Source organism: Artemia franciscana, chromosome 20, assembly GCF_032884065.1.
Source record: "Artemia franciscana chromosome 20, ASM3288406v1, whole genome shotgun sequence".
In the NCBI taxonomy this organism is placed as follows: domain Eukaryota; kingdom Metazoa; phylum Arthropoda; class Branchiopoda; order Anostraca; family Artemiidae; genus Artemia; species Artemia franciscana.
Window position 1 is genome coordinate 18,909,086 of NC_088882.1, and position 25,098 is coordinate 18,934,183.

The 25,098-nt window shown below is 37.1% G+C and overlaps 1 long non-coding RNA gene across 1 annotated transcript in view; it reads right to left on the minus strand.

The window, feature by feature from the left end:
• Window positions 1–355: 355 nt before the first annotated feature.
• Window positions 356–25,098, minus strand: part of LOC136039850 (uncharacterized) — a 37,440-nt gene continuing 12,697 nt past the window's right edge. Inside the window, exon 4 of the long non-coding RNA XR_010620567.1 lies at window positions 356–1,590. This is a non-coding gene — a long non-coding RNA (uncharacterized LOC136039850). The remainder of the gene's footprint in view (window positions 1,591–25,098) is intronic.

A 25,098-nucleotide genomic window follows, 5' to 3' on the forward strand; every position in this document is an offset into this window, starting at 1 on the left:
AATAGAGCTGTTATGCTTGCCCTTCCTTTCGTTTGACCTTTCTCATCAACAGCTGACGCCGGTATCACTAGACTGTAATGCCTTGTTTCCATGTAAATAGACGACTTGTTTTTTAAGCTTTAGGGCAAGATCCTGTCAATAATATTTTTTTTTCTAATCTGGTTACTAACATTAATGTTAATGTTAATTAACATTAATTAACATTAATAATTTATTAACATTATTAATTAACAATATAATAATTAACATTATAGTAATTATAATTTATATATATATAATATTATATATAATATTATAAACATTATAAGTAATATAATTAATTAACATTAATTGTATTAATGTTAATGCAGCTTGGTGTTCAAAAACTAGCATCATCAGCTTTATCGTGAGTATCAGGAAAAACTAAATTACGATTCTTTAGCCATAAGTATTTTTCAGGCACCCAACTATTTGCCCATTTTTAAATACCCAACTATTTACGCTAAAATTTGAGTTTAGTGAGAGAGTAGCTCCTGAAACACACAATCACTGTATAATTAGAATAAGAAGGTTTAAAAGTATTAAGAAAACTTTAGCGTGAAGTACGTGGGATTAAGGAGGGGGTAACCCCTTCATAGACGGAATAATTTTTGTTTGTTTTAAGTTTTAATGTTGTTTCTTACTTTCAGTTGAAAAAATATATTATTTTTTATTTAATTCTAAATCAGGAGCAGTCTTCAGTGAAGCTGCGTCGCTGCCCCATAACTCTTCAAGTGAATCATGTACCATGTATTCAACAAAACATCGGTGGCACAGCCGTTTGGCATAGATCTGCTGGAAGAATTCTCTGGGATATAGAATTTTCTGAACGATGTAACACTACCATGTGAAACTCCAAATTACTTCGAAACCGCATTGGGAACGCTGGCGTGTCCTCTGGGAAAGTTTAGTTCAAAAGTAAATTGGTCGAATAACAAAATAATGTACGTTGGTATGACGCTGCTTAGAACCGTAGCATCTTGACTCGGTGCAGTTTGATCTAGTCACCTTGACTTGATCCCATCTTGACTTGAATAACATTCAGTTAGTCAAGGAGTTTACCTACCTTGATGCAACTGTCAGCTCACATAAACACGAACATCCAGAAACATCTGTAAGGGCGGCAAAGGTAAATATCAGCTTCGGTCCTCTTTTAGGAAAATTATTTCATAAGTCCCAGATCGACCGCCTCATTAAAATGTGAATCTACTCTAGTTCGGCAGCTAGTGTGCTATACTCATTAGAGGCGTGGCCCATGACCAAGACCTAGATGATTAAGGTGGATGCTATCCAGACGAAACACCTCAAAAAATTGAACGTGTCAAATGGTTTGAAAGATATGGAAACTACAAATTCCTCGATACTTCAAATTATTATCTCTGTCTGAGCAGTTGGAGCCTTGCTCGCTGTGTTGGTATGTCTATACACTACATATGCTTCTGCAAACTCCCGCCAAGCTCGTTTTTGACTTTGACCCAACCGCAAACGGTTAGAAGTGCCCCGAAAGTTGACCAGGCACGAGATGGATGGACTTCAATCGTGGTTGACTCACATCACGACACATCAGCATTCCTGAAACAAGGTAAAGCTAATCAGGAATTCTTATAGAGTTGAATCTAACAGCAAAGGCGCTAGCAGGTTTTAAATTTTCCTTGTTTGGGAACGTATCTTCTATCAAAAAGAGTGACTTTTAAGCAAGCATTGTAAAACTGATTCTCTTAAGATGGTGCGATGTAAAAATAGTAACATGGATTGTGTTAGGTTTTATGCTTTGGGGTAAACTAATAGAGCATTAGCTTTTATACACGGTGTATTTTAAAACTAATGACATCCACCGGATGTCAGAAAACCATGAATAACTATAGTCTTAAGGATAAATTTTATTATGTGACCGTCTTCAACGAACTTGTAATCATTTGCCTGTTTTTCTTTTTTTTTTCTATTGAGACATACCATTTTAAGCTTTTTAAAGAGTTAACAGTTACATGATTCAATCGATAGAGAAGTACCAAAATCAAAGTTTTGCTTCATGACACTTTTATCGGCGAAGTCCACCAAGGCTGGTACAACCCTTCATGTTGGCCTAGCAACGCAAATCTAGTTTTTGCTCTTTGTAAATTTCATTTTTTCATTGAGACAAATTTCTATTCTAATCGATTTTGATTTCTTAGGTGAGAAAATTTGAGCTTGATGATAGGTAAGCCTATTTCAGATTTAATATATGTTCCTTAACTCGCTCCAAGCTACAACTTGAGGTAATTTATTACAAAAATTAATTTGCGAATATTGACAATAATTTTAAAAAATGTAGTTTACATACATCATCAGAAAATGGTATCTGTAGTTTCTGTGCAAACAATCGGCGTGGAATGCAAAAACTCATATCTGTATAAAGATTTGGGAAAATTATTTTTTGTTTATATTGGGACTGTCTTTTGATTTTCGTGCTTGTACGCCAAGTAGACCCCTAATAGAAATCTATTAGCTTTTGTATCACCGACTTCAACTAAACTAAAGATTTAAAAACTTAAGTCTTATATTTAGATTCAGAAACCCCCACATGTTATTAATTCATGAATGCGCATACTTTTGTATTTTCTATGTCTTTATGTTAGATATTCTCTTAAAGTTATGTTAAATATTTATTTGCTGTTGCCCTTCTCTTGGTGGCATTCAAATATCACAATTTAGAAAACTTTTTAGGTGCGTTTCACTTCAAATTCAGCACAAGCCTTGAATAGTCTCCTGTATCGAAGTTGTTTTATCTATAAAGTAAGAATACTTATTTGTGGTCAGTTCATGGAGAAGATAGTCTCCTATTCCTTGCTCATCTGTTGTCACTTTTCATTTAGAAAAACTGACAGTTGTGTTAAAACAGTGAATGGTTTTCAAATTGATGCCTTTTTTCTGGACTTTCTTTTGCCAATTACTGTTTTGATTTAATGGCTTTCGTAATCATTTCTACCTCCCAGGTTTCCTTCTGATTTAGATCGTTTTATTATTGATATATAGAAAGAGGGGAAGGGGACATAAAGTGAGAATGATAAATGTACTAATAACAAATTTTTAAATCGAAAATTGAAGTTACTTTCTTTGTAGTAAAGAGTCGTATATAATAGATTCTGATGAGTTTTTCACAAACTGGCAGGTATTCCGTTTATGAAAGGGACTGTCCCCTCCTCAACGCCTCGTTCAACGCTAAAGTTTGACTCTTTGTCACAACTCTACTTTTTAACACAATAAAACACACTTTAGCGTAAAGAGCGAGGCGTTGAGGAGGGGACAGTCCCCTCCTCAACGTCATATACGGAATAATTTCTGTTCGCTTTAAGTTTTAATGTCACTACATACTTGCAGTAAAAAAAACTGGTTTTTTCTTATTTAATCATATACAAGGCTCGATGGCCGCGAAGGCAGGGAGAAATGAACGGCTTGTCCTTGTGGTAAGTAATTAAATAAAAAAAAAAGTTTTTTTTAGCTGAAAGTAAGGAGCGACATTAAAACTTAAAACGAACAGAAATTACTTCGTATATGAAAGGGGCTGCTTCCTCATAAACGCCCCGCTCTTTACGCTAAAGTTTGACTCTTTCTCTTAACTCTGCTTTTTAAAACAGTAAAAAACTTTAGCGTAAAGAGCGGGGTGTTGATGAGGAAGCTACCCCTTTCATATACGAATTTATGTTCGTTTTAAGTTTTAATGTCGCTCCTTACTTTCAGCTAAAAAAAAACTTGTTTTTTCTATTCAGTTTCTGAACGTATTTGAATAAATACATGTTTTGATTTTGGCTCTCCGCAGAGGAATAATTAACACGAAATTTGCAAGTTCATTTTTTTTTTTTTGGCTAAATGGCTTTCTCATAGGTGATCATAGGAGCTCATAGGATCGAGTGATTTTGAGAAAAAAAGGAACGGTGGAGGAAGCCTAGTTGACCTAGTTGATTTTTTGGCTACTTAAAAAGGCAACTAGAACTTTAATTTTTTACGAATGTTTTTATTAGTAAAAGATAGACGTAACTTATAAATTAGCTTACGTAACAAACTTTTGTAATCTCATGTTTTTGTTACATATATGAGGGGTTCACCCCCTCGTCAGTACCTCGCTCTTTACAATAAAGATTAAATTTTGTCCCAATTCATTAAGAATGACCCCTGAATCACAAAAGCCGTAGAATAAATAGTAGAAATCACTAAAACTACTTTAGCGTAAAGAGCAAGGTATTAGGAGGAGGGGAGCCCCTCATATGCGTAATAATTTTTGTTCTTTTTAAGTTTTAATGCTGCTCCTTACTTCCAGTTGAAAAAAAAATTTTCATATATATTTTTTCATGGTTCTTTTTTTAAATAATGCTAAATAATCCTGCGCTCCCTTCATGGAAATTTTCTTCCCCCATGACAAATTCCTCGATGGAAAGTTCCCCCAACATATCCCCCTCTTGTCAACCCCTCCCCCCCAACCAAAAAATCCCACTGAAAACGTCTGTACACTTCCCAATAAGCATTACTATATGTAAGCACTGGTCAAAATTTGTAACTTGTAGCCCCTCCCACGGGGACTGTGGGGGTAAGTCGGCCCCAAAGACATAGTTATAAGGTTTTTCGACTACGCTAAATAAAATGGCTATCTCAGAATTTTGATCCGTTGACTTTGGGAAAATAACTAGCGTGGGAGAAGGCCTAGGTGCCCTCCAATTTTTTGGTCACTTAAAAAAGGCACTAGAACTTTTCATTTCCGTTAGAATGAGCCCTCTCGCAAGATTCTAGGACCACTGGGTCGATACGATCACCCCTGGAAAAAAAAACAAACAAACAAATAAACACGCATCCGTGACCTGCCTTCTGGCAAAAAATACAAAATTCCACAATTTTGAAGATAGGAGCTGAAACTTCTACAATAGGGTCCTCTGATACACTGAATCTGATGGTGTGATTTTCGTTAAGATTCTACCACTTTTATGGGGTGTTTCCCCTATTTTCTACAATAAGGCAAATTTTCTCAGGCTTGTAACTTTTGATGAGTAAGACTAAACTTGATGAAACTTATATATTTGAAATCAGCATTAAAATGCGATTCTTTTGATGTAGCTATTGGTGACGAAATTCCATTTTTTAGAGTTTTTGTTACTATTGAGCCGGGTCGCTCCTTACTACCAGTTCGTTACCACGAACTGTTTGATGAAATAAAAAAATCAAGTTTTTTCAACTGGAAGCAAGGAGCAATATTAAAACTTAAAACAAATAGAAATTATTGCGTAAATGAGGTGTTTTCTACTCCAAAATTCCTCGCTCTTTACGCTAGAGATTTTTAGTACTTTAAAAAAAGCTTCGTATTGTTCAATTAAACAAACATAGTGTTTCAGGAGTCGTTCTTAAAGAATTGAGACAGAATTCAAACTTAGTGTATAGAGCGATGTGTTTTGGAGGAGTAACTCCCATAATATACTCAATAATTTCTGTCCTTTTAAGTTTCAATGTTGCTCCTTACTTTCAATTGAAAAAACTTGTTTTTTATTTAATTTCTGATCGTTTTTCAATAATACCAGGAAATGTGGCTACTCCTCAGCAGAAAAACCCTCCTCCCCAAGGATTTAATTTCTAGACAATTCAAACCTGGTGAAAATTTACTCTTAATTTCTCCACGCATAAAATTGAGTCGGCAATGAGAAAGCAAGACATAAGAAGAATTTCGTATTGGAATTCTGGCAAATACTCCCAATGTAAAATTTCCCCTGAAAAATTTAACCCCAGGATACTTCCTTCCTCATGGAAAATTATCCCCGTGGAAAATCCCACCAGCAGAAAATCATCCCCCCTGAAAAATTTGTGAAGGCTTTTTAATTGCAAATACTATCCATAAGCAATGGGGAAATTTTTTAACTTAAAGGCCTTTCCCCAGGAGCTGTGGAAGGGCCGTGATATCCCCAAAGGCATAGCGTTTCGGCCTTTCAACTATGCTGAACAAAGTGACTATCTCCAAATGTTGATCGGACGACTTTTAAAAACAAAGGGGCATGGGAGGGAGCCTAGTTGCCCTCCAATTTTTTGGTTACTTAAAAAGGGTACTAGAAATATTAATTTTCGTTCAAATGAGCCTTCTCACGATCTTATAGGACCACTGTTTCGATACGATTACCCTTGGGGAAAAAATATAAATAAATAAAACACGCATCCTTGACCTGTCTCTTGGCAAAAGATGTGAAATTCCACACTTTTTTAGATAGGCACTTGAAACCTCTACAGTTGGTCTCTCTGATGCGGTGAAACTGATGTTGTGTCTTTCATTAAGATTCTATGACTTTTAGGGGGTGTTTCCCCCTTTCTTCCAAAATCATGGAAATCTTCTTAGGCTCTTAACCTTTGATGAGTAAGATTAAACTTAATGAAACTTATATGTTTGAAATCACCATAAAACTCTGATTCTTTTGATATATCTATTGGTATCAAAATTAGTTTTTTTTTTATAGTTTGGGTTACTATTGAGTTGGGTCGCTCCTTACTTACAGTTTGTTACCACAACTGTTTTATGATTTCTTTGTCACCATTTCTATATGGATGAACTACCATGTTATCTAATCAATTCTATTGATTTTTTTTTTTTTCTGAGAACCGAATAGCAATCGATATCCTTGATTATAGATATCTTCAGGTTTCTTAAGCACCATAATTGCTAAGCGCCTGCCCTTGGTTTACATAATAAAAAAAAAACTGACCCGGGAGTCAAAAATCGATTTTACTTTTAATGTTCCCACGAGGTTAAACAAGAACGAAAAAAGAAATCTAGGCTGTGAAAGAGCCTTAACCTCCCGGAACACTGAAAACCTAAAAACCATTGTCCAATAGATATCAGACTTATCATCATAGAAAGAAATGCATCAAATATAGTGCCAGACTTCTGTAACAGGTCCTTGCCAACATCGCGGTGACAATTTTAGACCCTTTTCTTGGCAGATAACCTAAAGACAACAAGGCCTTTTGGCACATCTAAAACGAGTCTTCTGATGGGGAAGACGAACAATTTGACTTGAGAAAACTCATTAAATTAGTTCAAAAGTAGCTTTTGTTCTTGTAAAAATTATTCATTTCCCAAAAGTGTTATTTTTGACTGAAAGAATATCTATTTAAAAAAAAGACTTAACGTTATCTCCATGTTCTGTTTAAAACGGTCAGAACTTCCTATAGGTAATCCCGATGCCAAAGTTTAGAACTTACGACCACAAGTTTGTCGGAAACAAAAACTAGTGTGTACTATTAATTTTTATTTTTTACTTAATTTCAATTTTTCATTCTAATTATCTTATCTTTCAGCCTTATCTTTCAATCTTGGCCTCTTGTTCATAAGCCTTTCATAATCAAGATCTATAGTTTTCATATATATATATATATATATATATATATATATATATATATATATATATATATATATATATATATATATATATATATATATATATATATATTACATATATATATATATATTAGCTGCCCTTTTGAAATTAGGATTAGGTCTCCTTTAACCTAAATGATATTGGATCTAAATTTGGGATAGTCACCTTATCCAAAACATCAAAATTTTCAGAGAATACTCGAGGATCGCAAGTGATTTGGGGGACAGGGAAGAGGTAAAGATTATAATAATCCTCTATCTGTTTACCCTTTTGGCATTATTACCCTCTGTTGGATTAGAATCTATTCCCGGTGAAGTAGGGATGTAGACCGAAAGAGCCTTTTGTACCAAGACTATCAAAAAGGTGTTTCTGCACCATTTCTGGAGCAGCTTGTAGCATCAACTAAACCATATAAGATACTAGTTTTCTGAGAGTGTTAAGTCGAAACTTTCAATTAAAGATGGGATGAGTCGTTCGGTGTCAAACGAATTCAAAAGGCACTAGGGATTCCAGTGGTTAAAATGGCACTTCTGTAAAACATCAGGAATGGTTAAGAGTATTTAGTTGAAACTTTCAGGGCATTTTGAGTGGGCTGTTGAATTAAATCAAAAGACAATATGTCCATCCATGTTTTTAGAATGGTATGCCTGCAATATTTCAAGCACGACTAAGGGTATTAAGCTAAAGCTTCCAGTGCATGTTGAAATAAATCAAAGAACACTATTGCTTTAAGGTTGTCGGTAAGGTGTATTTGCAACATCTTAGGATCAGCTAAGAATATTGAGTTGAGACATTCAGGGAACGTTGAGGGGGATTTTGAACCAAGTCACAAAACACTATGTACATCGAGGTTGTCAAAACGACAGATTTGGAATATCTCAGGAACTTATGTGGGTATTTATTTGAAACTTTCAAGGAATGAGGGATGAACAAAATTAAAAGACACTATGCGTATTAAGGTCATAGATTGGTACATTTCTACTGTCTCAGGAACGGCTAAGGGTGTTAATTTGAAGCTTTAAGAGAATTCAGAGGGGGTATCGAACTAAATAACAAGAGCTAAGAGCTCATATGGCACTTGTGACGAGGTCGGAAGAGCCGAGAGCTCATATGGTACGATGTCGGAAGAGCCAAGAGCTCATTTGGACGAGGTCGGAAGAGCCGAGAGCTCATATGGTACGAGGTCGGAAGAGCCAAGAGCCAAGAGCTCATTTGGCACTTGTGAGAAGGTCAGAACCTAAAGTTAAACTTTATAGCACAAGATCCTTCTAAATATCAAATTTCATTAAGATCTGGTCACCCTTTCGTAAGTTACAAATACCTCAATTTTCAAAATTACCTCCCCCCTCCCAATTCCACCAAAGAGAGCAGATCCGGTCCAGTTATGTCAGTCACGTATCTTAGACAGGTTTCTATTCTTCCCATCCAGTTTCATCCTGATCTCACCGCTTTAAGTATTTTCTAAGATTTCCGGTCCCCCCAACTGCCCCCCCCCCCCAATTACGTTTGATCCGGTTGAGATTTAAAATAAGATATCAGAGTTACGAGGTCCTTCTAAATATGAAGTTTCATGAAGATCCGATCACTCCTTCGTAAGTTAAAAATACGTTATTTTTCTTATTTTTCAGAATTACCCCCTCCCCCCCGCAATTGAGCGGATCCGTTCCAATTATGTAAATTACGTATGCAAGACTTTTGCTTATTTTTCCAACCAAGTTTCATCCCAATCCCTCCAATCTAAGCGTTTCCCATCATTTTAGGTCTCCCCACCCCAAACTTCCCCCAATGTCACCAGATCCGGTCAGGATTTAAAATAAGAGCTTTGAGCCACGATATCCTTCTAAAAATCAAATTTCATGGAGATCCAATCACCCGTTCGTAAGTTAAAAATACCTCATTTTTTCTAATTTTTCAGAATTAACCCCCCCCCCCCCAACTACCCAAAAGAGAGCGGATCCGTTCCGTTTATGTCAATCATCTATCTAGGACTTGTGTTTATTTTTCCCACCATGTTTCATCCCGATCCCTCCACTCTAAGTGTTTTCCAAGTTTTAGGTTCCCCCTCCCAACTCCCCGCCCCCATCACAAGATCTGGTCGGGATTTAAAATAAGAGCTCTAAGACACGATATCCTTCTAAACATCAAATTTCATTGAGATCCGATCACCCGTTCGCAAGTTGAAAATACCTCATTTTTCTAATTTTTAAGACTTACTCCCCCCCCCCCAACTACCCCAAAGAGAAAAAATAAGTTCCGATTATGTCAATCATGTATCTAGGACTTGCGCTTATTTTTCCCATCAAGTTTCATCCCGATCCCTCTACTCTAAGTGTTTTCCAAGATTTTAGGTTTCCCCCCTCCAACTCCCCCCAATGTCATCAGACCCAGTCGGGATTTAAAATAAGAGCTCTGAGACACAATATCATTCCAAACATCAAATTTCATTAAGATCCAATCACCCGCTCATAAGTTAAAAATACTTCATTTTTTCTATTTTTCCGAATTAACCGGCCCCTACTCCCCCCCCCCCAGATGGTCAAATCGGGAAAACGACTATTTCTAATTTAATCTGGTCCGGTCCCTGATACGCTTGCCAAATTTCATCGTCCTAGCTTACCTGGAAGTGCCTAAAGTAGCAAAACCGGGACTTTAGGTTTTCCCCCTCCGACTCCCCCCAATGTCATCAGATCCGGTCGGGATTTAAAATAAGAGCTCTAAGACACAATATCATTCCAAACATGAAATTTCATTAAGATCCAAATACCCGCTGATAAGTTAAAAATACTTCATTTTTTCTATTTTTTGCGAATTAACCGGGCCCCCACTCCCCCCCCCAGATGGTCAAATCGGGAAAACGACTATTTCTAATTTAATCTGGTGCGGTCCCTGATACGCTTGCCAAATTTCATCGTCCTAGCTTACCTGGAAGTGCCTAAAGTAGCAAAACCGGGACAGACCGACAGACCGACAGACCGACAGAATTGGCGACTGCTATATGTCACTTGGTTAATACCAAGTGCCATAAAAAGGCACTAAGTGCATCATGGCTGCCGAAATTGCATGTATGCAACAGCTCAGAAACAGCTGAGGGTATTAAGTGGAAACTTTCAGTGAAAGTTTTAAGGGGATATTGAACTAAATAACGAGATACGCTGTGCATCCGGTGAAATAATAATCCTTATTTCAGATATACCTTTTTGCCAACCCAAATATACATAGTGTCTTTTGATTCACCCTAAAATCTCATTGAACATACCCTAACAGTTTCAACCAAAACCCTTAGCGCTTTTTGAGATGTTGAAGATATGTCTTTTTGACAACTGTCATGCACATTGAATCTTTTTTTTAGTTCAACATTTTCCTAATTTTTCACTGGAATTCTGCTTTAACAGCAATTGAAAATGAAGGTAAAAAATAACCTTCAAATGAAGGTTAGTCTATTCAAATGAAGGTAAAAAGGTAAAATTTAACTAAGGGGTACTAGTCCCCACTATAATAAGTTTTGTTAAAGTAATTACTACAGTATGTTATATTTACTTTATAACTCGCGTATTTTGGTATTTTTTTTTACAAATTTAACCCCCCCCCCTCTAACGAAAAATGCCATCCTCATTCCAAAGAAATTCTGGGTATCTTTCCGAATAAGCTTGATATCACTAACTATACGGTTGAATTACATACTATTTTGGGGGGGGGGCGACTAAAACTTGTGCCTTTAACATGGATCACGCTTATAATTTGCTTTTGTGATTTTCATACAACCCAAAAAAGTCATTAAAAAGCAGATAGCTTAGGTCCTTCGTAAAATCCGATTTTTTTCAAATTTAAGCTATCGTCTTTAGAAAACTTTAAAGACTGTTCTGGCCTCAGTCAAACTATCTCGTGCCAAGCATTACTTTTTTCATATGCATAAAAACACTGTAGGAGTAAAGGAAAAATGCTGAGAATAAGTTTCGTTGTAGCAATGGTAGGAAAGTTCGAGGTAACGAGTGCAAGCAAAAAGTGATTTGCACCTATAGTATCCGAAACTATAAAAAAAAGAAAATGAGATTTAGACAACAATAAATTCTTCAAAAGTATTTTGTTTTTAAGGTGATTCTACAATATACATAAAATGTATTAAATTTTGATTACCCTAAAAAATTGAAAAACTGGACAAAATTTGCATAATTATATAAAAAGAGGAGACACTCATTAAAAGAAATGTGATAAAAACTGCAGCATCATATTCATTATGCATTAGAACCAAATTGGGGAAGTTTCATTTTCCCACATACAAAACTATAAAATTCTATATTTTACCTGGGAGATTTGGAAACAGATGCTCGTTTATTTGTAGTTAATTTTTTAAGAGTGATAACATAGAAGAATAGCGGGCGTAGAACATTGGGAGGCATTATTGGGGAAAAGCTCATTGAAAGCATGAGTGCCACAAGAAAGCATGGGATTCTGCCACTGAAAGCTGCAAATCAAGGGTTTTGGCCCGGACAGGGCCAAATGCTATTAAGTAAAAATAATAAAATATTCCATGCGTTCATAATTATTGACAAACTTTCATTAAGATCCGATCACCCATTCGTAAGATAAACATACGTCAAGTTCGACGATTTCCCCTCCTTCCAGCCCCCCAGATGGTCGAATCGGAGAAATGACTGCTACCAAGCTAATTATTGCAGGTCCCTGACACGCCTAACAATTTTCATCGTCCTAGCACGTCCAGAAGCACTGAACTCGCCAAAGCACCGAAAATCCCCAAACTCCCCCAAAGAGAGCGGCTCCGGTCCGGCTATGTCAATCACGTATCTAGGACTTGTGTTTATTCTTGCAACCAAGTTTCATCCCAATCTCTCCGCTCTAAGTGTTTTTCAAGATTTCTGGTTTCCCCCTCCAACTCCCCCTAATGTCCTCGGATCTGGTCGGGATTCAAATTAAGAGCTCTGAGACACTATGTCCTTCTAAATATCAAGTTTTATGAAGATCTGATCACCCGTTCGGAAGTTAAAAATACCTCATTTTTTTCTAATTTTTCCGAATTAACCGTCCCTCTACTCCCCCCCCCAGGATGGTCGAATCGGATAAGCGACTGTTTTTAATTTAATCTGGTCCGGTCCCTGATATGCCTGCCATCTCTCGTTATCCTAGCCTATCTGGAAGTGCCCGAACTAGAAAAACCGGGACCGACAGAACGACCGACAGACCGACGGACGGACAGAAATTATGATCGCTATATGCCACTTAGCTGACGGCAAAGTGCAATAAAAAGGGAGAAACAACAAAAGTGCAACGAGTATTTCGCCCGTAAATAACTAAGCGTCTTCAGCGTAAACGAAAGAAGAAAAAAAAACAAGAAACTAAAAGTAAAAAATATACCCAAGAAATATACATTAAACTAAAATATACTAACATAAAATATATAACATACAATTACTTACATTTACAATTTGCAGATACTTTCGTAAACCACGAAAGTAACTGTCGTGGTTTGATGAAGGTAGCTGCAAATTGTAAATGTAAGTAATTGTATATTATATATATTTTATGTTTGTATTTTTTAAGTACACTTTTGATTTTGGTTTCTCTTTTTCTTTTTTTTTTGTTTATGCTGAAGACACCTTGTTATATATGGTCGAAATATTCGTTGGATTTTTGTTGTTTCTCTTCGTTTTCCATTTACTGGCCATAGACCCGTTTTTCGTCTTTATATTCATTTCTTTGTTTTTTACTTATCTTTGAAAAACTTCTTTCCCGGAAAGTTTTTTTTACTAATTTATATTAGTTTGATTGCTTCAAGTTTTTCAAAATTCCCTATTTAAAATAATTTTTTTCAACATCAAAGGCTCATCAAAGTATCAAAACTACTATCAGCATGACAACATCAAAGTAACTAAGCAACAAAGTAAACAAATTATCAGAGTAACTTGCATTATTTACAGCCCTTGCCCCATAAATCAAAGTTGCCCCTCACAGCCGTTTCCCCGGGGGCTGGAGGGAGGGAGATTCAACTCCGGAGGTATAGTTATTCGGCCATTGCGACTATTTGAACAAAATGCCTATCTGAAATTTTGAATGGTATCCATTGGAAAATTTCCAATGGAAGCCATTGGAAAAACGGTGGCTGGGAGGGGGATAGTTGCCTTTTCATCACTTTTGACTCTTAGAAAGGAACTAGAAGTTTCAATTTCCAATTGAATTAGCCCCCTCCAAAGTTAATACGACCATCCCTTCTACGAAAACCTTGTATGTTAACAATTTACAACTTGTATAAGTTTCAGCACTTGCCCCGGGGGCTATAGGGGATTTTTCAACCTCTAAGTTATACTTATATGAATTTTGGACTATTTTTCACAAAATGGCTATTTAAGAATTTTAATCGCATACATTTGGGGAAAAAAGCGCATGAGGGAAGGGATGGTTACCCTCTGATCACTTTCGAATCCTAAAGGGCAAAAGAAATTGAGATTTCCAATCGAATTAGCCACTTCAAAATTTAATATGACCACACTTTCCATAAAAACCTTCCTTTCCCTAAGGACTGACGGGGGAGGGGGTTAAAACCTGACACCATATTCATATAACGTTTGAACTATTTTGAAAAAAATAACTATTTTTTAATCCAGAACATTTAAGGAAAAGAGGTAGTGGTGTAGGGGCTAGCTGCCCTCAGATCACTTTTAACTCTTTTAAAGAAACTAGCACTTTTAATTTTTAATCAAATAAGCTTCGTCAAAATTTTATATGACCACAATTTCGATACTACTGCAACTACTACTAACAACTCAACGCACCACCAAGCCGCCTGAGGCCAACTAAGCTACTTACACTTCTCCTCCATCCCAATCTATTCAAAGTCTCACTCTTCACACCGTCTCATTAAGTTTTCATTTCCTTTAAATCTTTTTTTATGACATCCTCTCACCCTAACCGCGGACATCACCGTAGCTTCCAATATTGTAATCCTGGTTTGCAGACTTATCTTCCTGTTCTTCAAGACTCTTTTAACTGTGAAAAAAAAAAACACCCTGAGTCTTGGCTATTCTACTTTTAACATCTTCACTGCTCCAACCGTTTTTATGGCACTTGGTATTAACCAAGTGACATATAGCAGTCGCCAATTCTGTCGGTCTGTCGGTCTGTCTGTCGGTCCCGGTTTTGCTACTTTAGGCACTTCCAGGTAAGCTAGGACGATGAAATTTGGCAAGCGTATCAGGGACCGGACCAGATTAAATTAGAAATAGTCGTTTTCCCGATTTGACCATCTGGGGGGGGGAGTGGGGGCCCGGTTAATTCGCAAACAATAGAAAAAATGAAGTACTTTTAACTTATCAGCGGGTGATTGGATCTTAATGAAATTTGATGTTTGGAATGATATTGTGTCTCAGAGCTCTTATTTTAAATCCCGACTGGATCTGATGACATTGGGGGGAGTTGGAGGGGGAAAACCTAAAGTCCCGGTTTTGCTACTTTAGGCACTTCCAGGTAAGCTAGGACGATGAAATTTGGCAAGCGTATCAGGGACCAGACCAGATCAAATTAGAAATAGTCGTTTTCCCGATTTGACCATCTTGGGGGGGGGGGAGTGGGGGCCAGTTAATTCGGAAAAAATAGAAAAAATGAAGTATTTTTAACTTATGAGCAGGTGATTGGATCTTAATGAAATTTGATATTTGGAATGATATTGTGTCTCAGAGCTCTTATTTTAAATCCCGACTGGGTCTGATGACATTGGGGGAAGTTGGAGGGGGGGAACCTAAAATCTTGAAAAACACTTAGAGTCGAGGGATCGGGATGAAACTTGATGGGAAAAATAAGCGCAAGTCCCAGATACATGATTGACATAATCGGAACTGATTTGCTCTCTTTGGGGTAGTTGGGGGGGGGAGTAATTCTTAAAAATTAGAAAAATGAGGTATTTTCAACTTACGAACGGGTGATCGGATCTCAATGAAATTTGATGTTTAGAAGGATATCGTATCTTAGAGCTCTTATTTTAAATCCCGACCGGATCTGGTGATGGGGGCGGGGAGTTGGGAGGGGGAAACCTAAAACTTGGAAAACACTTAGAGTGGAGGGATCGGGATGAAACATGGTGGGAAAAATAAACACAAGTCCTAGATAGATGATTGACATAAACGGAACGGATCCGCTCTCTTTTGGGTAGTTGGGGAGGGGGGGGTATTTCTGAAAAATAAAAAAAAAATTAGGTATTTTTAACTTACGAACGGGTGATCGGATCTCAATGAAATTTGATATTTAGAAAGATATCGTGGCTCAGAGCTCTTATTTTAAACCCGACCGGATCTGGTGACATTGGGGGGGGGGGAGTTGGGAGGGAGAAACCTAAAAATTGGAAAACACTTAGAGTGGAGGGATCGAAATGAAACTTGGTGGAAAAAAAACACGAGTCCTAGATACATGATTGACATAGCCAGAACGGATCCGCTCTCTTTGGGGTAGTTGGGGGGGGGGGGTTAATTCTGAAAAATTAGAAAAAATGAGGTATTTTTAACTTACGAACGGGTGATTGGATCTCCATGAAATTTGATTTTTAGAAGGATATCGTGTCTCCAAGCTCTTATTTTAAATCCTGACCGGATCTGGTGACATTGGGGGAAGTTTGGGGTGGGGAAACCTAAAATGATGGGAAACGCTTAGATTGGAGGGATTGGGATGAAACTTGGTTGGAAAAATAAGCAGAAGTCTTGCATACGTGATTTACATAATTGGAACGGATTCGCTCAATTGCGGGGGGGGGGGGGGTAATTCGGAAAATAAGAAAAATGACGTATTTTTAACTTACGAAGGAGTGATCAGATCTTCATGAAACTTCATATTTAGAAGGACCTCGTAACTCCGATATCTTATTTTAAATCTCAACCGGATCAAGCTTAATTGGGGGGGGGAGGCAGTTGGGGGGACCGGAAATCTTAGAAAATACTTAAAGCGGTGAGATCAGGATGAAACTGGATGGGAAGAATAGAAACCTGTCTAAGATACGTGATTGACATAACTGGACCGGATCTGCTCTCTTTGGTGGAATTGGGGGGGGGGTAATATTGAAAATTGAGGTATTTGTAACTTACGAAAGGGTAACCAGATCTTAATGAAATTTGATATTTAGAAGGATCTTGTGCTTTAAAGTTCTAATTTCAAATTCCGACCAGATCCTGTGACATTCGGGGGAGTTGGAGGGGGGAACCGGAATTCTTGGAAAACATGAAAATTTGAGTATTTATATCTTACGAATAGATAATCGGATCGTAATGAAATTTGATTTTTAGAAGGAATTCATGTCTCAGAGCTCTTATTTCAAATCCCGACCAAATCTTTTGACATTGTGGGGATTTGGAGGGGAAAATCTTGGAAAAACACTTGGAGTGTAGGAATCGGGATGAAGCTTGGTGGATAGAATAAACAAATGTCCTTGATACGTGATTGACAGAATCGTACTGGATTCGCTCTCTTTGGGGGAGTTGGGGGGAGGGGTTCAGTGATTTGGCGAGTTCGGTGCTTCTGGACGTGCTAGGTTCAGGACGTGAATTGGTAGGCGTGTCAGGGAGCTGCACAATTTGACTTGATAAAGTCGTTTTCCCAGATTCGACCATCTGGGGGGCAAAAGGGAGAGGAAAAATTAGAAAAGATTAGGTATTTATAACTTACGAGTGGGTGATCGGATCTTAATGAATTTTGATATTTAGAAGGACTTTGTGACTCAGAGCTCTTATTTTAAATCTTGACCGGCATTAAGCCTCTTCTTTTCCTTTTTAAATCAATCTATTGATTCATAGAATTTTGTTAGAGCTCATACCATATGATCTCTTGGCTCTTAGCTCTTCTCGCCTCGTCACAAGTGCCATATGAGCTCTTAGCTCTTGTTTACTAATAATACTACTAAGGTATGTGAAGCTGTCCACCTGATCAATCTTTTCGTTACTCACCGTCACCTTTTCATCTTCACTCATTCCTAGCCTTAGTGACTTAGTCTTCTTGACACTTATTTGTAAGCCTGTTCTAGCACCTTTAACTCGCAAAACCTTTCGTCTAGGATGCTTAAATAATCAGCATAATCTTAGTCCAGGAGAGTTTTTCCTCCCTATTTGATTCCATGGTATCCCATTGCATTTCATGTGCTTCTTAAGACAAAACCCATTAAAATAATCCATATAAAGACAGTTAGAACACAATCCTGCTTAACTCCTGGTTTAATACAAAACCAGCTGCTAACCTCATTTCCTACCTTAACCGCAGCAGTGTTATTCTCGTATATAGCACTAATCACTTTAGTGTATTTTTCTGGTATACCATACAAGGATAAGAACTTTGTTAAAGCTCTTTTATACAGAATCGAACGCTTGCTCTCAATATATAAAACTGAGAGCCAAAGGTGTTTGATAACTCAGGCCCTTCTCAATTATTAACCTAACTGTGAAAATTTGGTCGATACATCCTCTACCTTTTCTAAAACCGCACTGTTCTTCTCTTAAAACTTTGTCTACAGCATCTGTCATTCTAAAAAGTATCATATTACAAAGTAATTACGACAGTCACTCTTGTCACTTTTCTCATACAGTGGTTTAATTAAGGTTTTTCCGAAATCGCTAAGTACTTCCCCTTTTTCAAAAATCATATTCAGGATCTTCAGTAACTTCTTTCTAGCCTCAGAGACGTTATATTTAAGAAATTCATTTACCCCACTATCAGCACCGGGAGCCTTATTATTTTTTAGTCCTTTTAGTACTGTCGCTAATTCTTCCTCACAAAATAAACTTTCCTTCACATCCAAGGTATTACAAACTTTTTCATTTTCCTCTATATCTTTTCCTGCAACCCCATCTCAGTTTAGTATGTTCTCAAAATGTTCTGCGTATATTTCTTAAACTCTTTCCTTATCAATAATTGTGGCACCGTTCCTATCTTTAACTGGTACAAGTCCAGATTGACTACTCCCTCTCAATTTATTAACATGCCAGTACAATATTTTACTATTATGCCGTCTATCTGCAGCTTCCAGATCCTCGGCAATTTTATCCATGGGCTCCACTTCAAACCTCCTTAGTCCATATTTTAATGCTTTCGTCCCGCTTGAGTAGTGGCACCCCTCGAGGAAATTAGAACCTAATATTACCCCGAGGCATGACTTTAAGCTATTGCTTCGGGCTCTGGGGATTCTGTCAACCCCAAAGGCACTATTAAATGATACTGAATGGACTATTTTGAACAAAAAGGCTATCTCGAAAGTTAGGGCTAATGCATTAGGGGAAAAGAGGGTGCAGGAGTGGGGAACTATTTGCCCTTCGATAACTTTTAACTCTTTAAAAAGAATATAGAACTTCTAATTTCCCATCAAATGAGCCTCTTTCGAACGGCTATCTTTTCCATAAGAACCTTATAGGCCCCTCTTACAACGCTTGCCTAGTGCTCTTGGGGTTGTATCAACCCTAAAGACGAAATTTTATCATTTAAGTGCCATGTAAAAGCTATAAGTAGAATATTATCGCGGAATTTAGGGATTATCCGTAAACTAAAACATTTATTTCCTTCAAATGATATACGGTTATTATATATTTCTCTGATTCATCCGTATATTTTGTATTGCTCGTCTGTATGGCTTGGGACATTCCCCTCAATACTTCGCCCAATCCGCGTACTGCAGAATAATGCCATTAGATCACTTTGTGGAATAGGGAACCAGGATTCGGTCAGGTCAATGTACAGTATTAAATAAAAAAAACAAGTTTTTTAAACTGAAAGTAAGGAGCGACATTAAAACTTAAAACTAATACAAAATACTTCGTATATGAAAGGGGTTTTTCCTCCTCGACACCCCGCTCTTTACGCTAAAGTTTGGCTCTTTCTCTCAACTCTTCTTTTTAAAACAGTAAAAAACTTTAGCGTAAAGAGCGGGGCACTGATGAGGAAGCAGCCCCTTTCATATACGAAGTAATTTCTGTTCGTTTTAAATTTTAATGTCGCTCCTTACTTTCAGTTTAAAAAACTTGTTTTTTTTATTTAATTTCTGAATGTTTTTGAATCAATACATGTTTTGATTTTCGCTCTCCGCAGAGGAATTTGCATTTTTTTTTCTTTTTTTTCGCTAAATGGCTTTCTCACAATTTTGATCGAATGATTTTGAGAAAAAAAGAGCGGGGAGGAAGCCTAGTTGCCCTCCAATTATTTGGTTAATTAAAAAGGCAACTCGAACTTTTAATTTTTTACGAATCTTTTTATTAGTAAAAGATATACGTAACTTATAAATTAGCTTACGTAAAGAATTTTTTATTCTCATGTATTTATTACACATATGAGAGGGTTCGCCCCCTCGTCAGTACCTCTCTCTTTACACCAAATCTTAAATTTTGTCCCAATTCATTAAGAATGACCCCTGAATCACAAAAGCCGTAGAATAAATAGTTGACATTACTAAAAATACTTTAGCGTAAACAGGGAGGTATTAGCAGGAAGCGAGCCCCTCATATGGGTAATAATTTCTGTTCGTTTTAAGTTTTAATGCTGCTCCTTACTTCCAGCTTAAAAAACTTTTTCATATTTATTTTTTCATTGTTTTTTTTAAATAATGCTAGTAAATCCTGCGCTCCCTTCATGGAAATTTTCTTCCCCCATGACAAATTCCTCGATGGAAAGTTCCCCCAGTATATACCCCTCTTCTCAACCCCTCCCCCAACCAAAAAATCCTCCCGAAAACGCCTGTACACTTCCCAATAACCATTACTATATGTAAGCACTGGTCAAAGTTTGTAACTTGTAGCCCCTCCCACGGGGACTGTAGAGGAGCAAGTCGTCTCCAAAGACATAGTTATAAGGTTTTTCGACTATGCTGAATAAAATGGCCATCTCAGAATTTTGATCCGTTGACTTTGGGAAAATAATTAGCGTGGGAGGGGGCCTAAGTGCCCTTCAATTTTTTGGTCACTTAAAAAGGGCACTAGAACTTTTCATTTCGGTTAGAATGAGTCCTCTCGCAACATTCTAGGACAACTGGGTCGATAAACCTCTGGATAAACCCCTGGGGAAAAACCCCTGGGGAAAAAAAACAAAAAAATAAACACGCATCCGTGATCTGCCTTCTGGCAAAAAATACAAAATTCCATATTTTTGTAGATAAGAGCTTGAAACTTCTACAGTAGGGTTCTCTGATACGCTGAATCTGATGGTGTAATTTTCGTTAAGATTCTATGACTTTTAGGGGGTGTTTCCCCCTATTTTCTAAAATAACGCAAATTTTCTCAGGCTCGTAACTTTTGATGCGTAAGACTAAACTTGATAAAACTTATATATTTAAAATTAGCATTAAAATGCAATTCTTTTGATGTGGCTATTGGTATCAAAATTCCATTTTTTAGAGTTTTGGTTTCTATTGAGCCGGGTCGCTCCTTACTATAGTTCGTTACCACGAACTGTTTGATGATAAATATAATGCCTGCAGCCGGATTGCGTGATTTTTATACACTGGTTTTTATGTATAAGTACCATTATGGGTGCGTTCCAGAATGTTTTACAGGAATTTTTCGGGATAGATCTAATATTCATGATCACACAACTCGAACAAGTGGAGATATTGAGGTTCCTCGCCTAGTTTCAAATAGGACTGCTTTTTCAGTTATTTATAGAGGGGCTAATCTATGGAATAATCTTGTTCCAAGTACCAAAGAATTGCCCATTAATCAATTTAAAGCCGTGCTGCGTGTGGGGTTTCTTGGTAGGTATACCTTTGAAATAGATTGAGATTGATTGATTTAATATTGGAAATAATTGTTTATTGTTTTTTTTCTTTTTTTTTGCTTCAGGATCATGATATTATGTTGTTTGATTGTGTATGAATTATTTATGTAATTTTTATGTCTCGGTACACGGTTTCACCTTTCTGCTCATTTTAGATTAACTCATTGTTTTTTTGCTTTTGTTTTTTTTTTTCTCTTCTATTTTTTGTTCTTTTTTGTTAGTAACACACCCTCGCAAGCAACGCTTTTGGTGTGCTACCGATTGATTTTGTCTGTGTTATTTCCTTTGGTTTAATAAATTAATACTACTACTACTAAAAAAAAAAAAAAAAAGACATCGCTATACAATGTCTGGACTATTTTGAGTACAATGGCTACCTCAAATTTTTATCGGTTGCATTTGGGGAAAAAAGAGATGTTGCGCTTTGATCATTTTTGACTCTTAAAACGGGGAACCTAGAACAATTACCATTCAAATGACCTTACGTACGTCAGGGGAACGACTTACAACCCTTGACCCCGGGCTTTGCCGGGGTATATTAACACCAGAGGCATTGCCATATGATACACTGACTCTTTTGAACCAAATAGCTATCTCAAAATTTCGATCTAATTCATTTGGGGGAAAGGGGTTTGGAAGGGGGAAGCTAGTCGCCCTCGATTACTTTTGAATCTTAAAATGGAACTAGAAATTTCAATTTCTAATCAAATAAGCACCCTCCGAGAATTATACAACCACCCCCTTCATAATGACATTATATGTCCCACGGCATTGTTAACAATGCTTTCTCTCGGGCTCTGGGGGTTGGTTTCGACCCCGAAGTTCAAAATCGAAGTTTGAAAAATCGAATAATATAATCCTATTTTTGACTATTTTGAACAAAGTGGCTATTTCAAACTTTGATTGGACGTATTTGAGAAAAAGAGGGCGTGGGGGGCCTAGTTGCCCTTTGGCCCCTTCTGACTCTTTAAAAGGGAGCTACAACTTTCAATTCCCAATTGAATGAGCCCCCTTCGAAGTTTGTACGAACACTCTCTTCATAAAAACCTCATATGCCCCTGGGGCATAAGTTACAGCCTTTGCCCCCGGGTTCTGAGGGGCTTTGTTGATCCTGGAGTTTTTGTTATCTGATCTTTGGACTATTTTGGAGAGAATGGCTATCTCAAAATCTTGATCGGATACACTTGGGGAAAAGATGATGGGGGGCTAGTTGCACTCCGACCACTTTTCACTGTTAAAAAGAGGACAATAACTTTCAAATTCCAATCAAATAAGCCCCCTCTGAAGTTTATATGACCACCCCTTCCATAAAACCTTATACACCCCATACATCCCAAACATTACACCCCAAAACATTGACGCCTTATGGCCTTTACTGTAGTTAATGCTATAGTGTTGCCCCTGAAGGGGAGAGGCTGAAAATTGAAGAGCAAGAGAAAGCAATGAAGGGACACCAATGAAGATTTTAAAGATAGAACAGCCCAGACGAATGATTTTTTTTTTTTTTTTTTTTTTTTTGTTAAAAATGTTTGGAAAACAGGAAGATAAATCTGCTAACTACGATTAGAATATTGGAAACAAACATAGTGACTGCGGTCAAATATAGCTCTGAATCATGGGCGCTTGGAAGGGCTGAGGAAGATATGTTAAATGTTTTCAAGACGGATTGTCTGATGATAGTTTGAACAGAGCTGTCCCTAAGCCTGGTGGTGCCCGAGGAAAAATTATATACAGCCCCTTCCTCGAATCAAATATAAGCAAAGAAAAGGCCGAAGTGAATTGAAAATTTGAACAAAGTGGGCAAATCCCCAGCCACGATACCCGGGGTGGCTGCCCGGATTGTCCCCTCCCCCTTTTAACGGCTCTGAGTTTGAGGTACTCGTTTGATTGACCGTGTATTTAGCAATTAGTCGTACAAAAGGGTGGTTCAGTCCCTTTTTCTAGGGCTATAGTTAAAGAAATAATAGATTACCTGGCTACGTCATATGGATAAAATTCTAAAGATTGTGCTTTTTGCCGTCTGTCTAAATGTGACCAAACGAAAGAGCGATTGTCACCGAATGGGGTGTGAGATATTCAGAAGAAAGGAATAAAGGGAAATTGAAGCTTCAAGGAAGGGGTAAAGAGAGTTGGGGTTGAGAATTAGATAAAAATTTCAAGGAAAAACAAAAATTATGATGAATCTATCATTCAATTAATAATTTTTATTTTAAGGAGCAAAAATTATCTTTGACTTTCAACTTAAAAAAAAATGATCTGGCCCACCCCTCCTCTTGCAGGCAACCCTAATACCGCAATAACGTTAGAATTAAAACCAAATTAGCAACTTCTTTATTCATTTCTTGAACGAAGTCATTACGAATTCTAAGAATTATATTATTATATAAAGGCTATAGCTTGTCATATCTCTCAACTCAAATTATACACCTGTCTCTTCTTGCATATTTCTAAGAGGGTCGATATTGAGACAGAGTTCATCAAACTTGTGTTTAACGTATTTGTTTTGTTTAAAACAAAACCGAAACAGTTTTGGAATCAGTTTTAACGACGTACAAAATGATGTCGAAGATTTAAGTGGTACGTCCTAATCCAGGATTTTGCAGTTTTTCGTCTTCTTTTATTATACTGTTGTTTTTTTTATTATACTTTTTTTTTGTCTTTTTTTATTATACTGTTTGGTACAGATGGTACTTCGCGATGTGTTTTCAAGACGAATTCACACAAAGCACTTAGATGTCGACAATAACGTTCAAACGAAACGAACTCTTAGACACTTCTTTACGATGTTCCAGTACTCTTCTAGTGCTGAAGAAATAAAAAAAGAAAAATAGAGACGTCAGCTTTTCATGCTTCTTTTCCAAATTCCCCAGGAGCTTTTTCGTGATAAACTTTTAATGGCAAGATAAACACAAGCAATAGATGTTATCACTGTATCAAATCTCAGTGAATTTTTTTCCAGTGGGTAGTTTTTTTTCAAAAGGCATTTTTTAGTTTTCCCTTACTATTGGAGATGGAAGGTGGAGTATTCGAGGATTGGGAGGTTTGTAAACCTCCCGCTTAGGGTTTATAGCCACGGAAAATTATGCCTTGCCGTCTTTCAAGAAGGGAAATGGCACCAAAGAGTAAACACATGCATTAGCTTTCAAATACACCTCCGAAATGTCTATCAACGTTGTTATAGGGAATGTCCAACTAAAACAAAAGACACTATGCGCATCCAAGTTTGTTAAAAGAGCTTATTAATTTTGATCAACTTCTTAGATATGGATAACTTTTTAAGGATCTTGGCATTAATGCCGTCCTTTTCTTATTTGTGAGAAAGAATGTGATTGATGATGGAATTTGGAAGAGTAGAAACAACTAAGCTTCCCAAAAACCAGGAGTTGAAGGGAAAATAAAACGTTGGGGGATAGAAGACCGATGGAAATAAAGGGATAGGCCTCTAGACTGATAACCCTGCGGCAGTGGAGTGGACTTATGCTCTGCTTGGTAACATGGGCTCAGGTTTTGATTCCAGCCGTAACAAGGTCAAGCGGCATGTTTGCTACCTTTCCTGCAAAAGAGCAACTAAAGCTTCGGCAATAACCTGTCGGTTTCCTCTGTGCCATCAATGTCTCTGGGGGGTCTTCCTGTTGAAAAATGTCTGAAGGCAATAAATTATGAGGATACTGACAATGATAAAGATGCTCTTAGAGCAAAAAAAATAATGTTGATTAAATGTAATAGAAACTAAAAATTAAAGAATTTTCTTGTTGAAGTTTGTCTGCTATTCATTTTTCGATTACTTGCTATTTGACTACTTGCTACTTGACTTGCTACTTGACACTCTTCAAGACCAAGCAGGAAAAATGTCACTGTCGCTAAAAAATATTAGGCAATCTGCTTCAAAAAGCCAAAATTTCTTATCAGTAGTTTAACTTTTCTTCATTGTTCAAACGATTTTGCTCCGTATTTTTAGCGA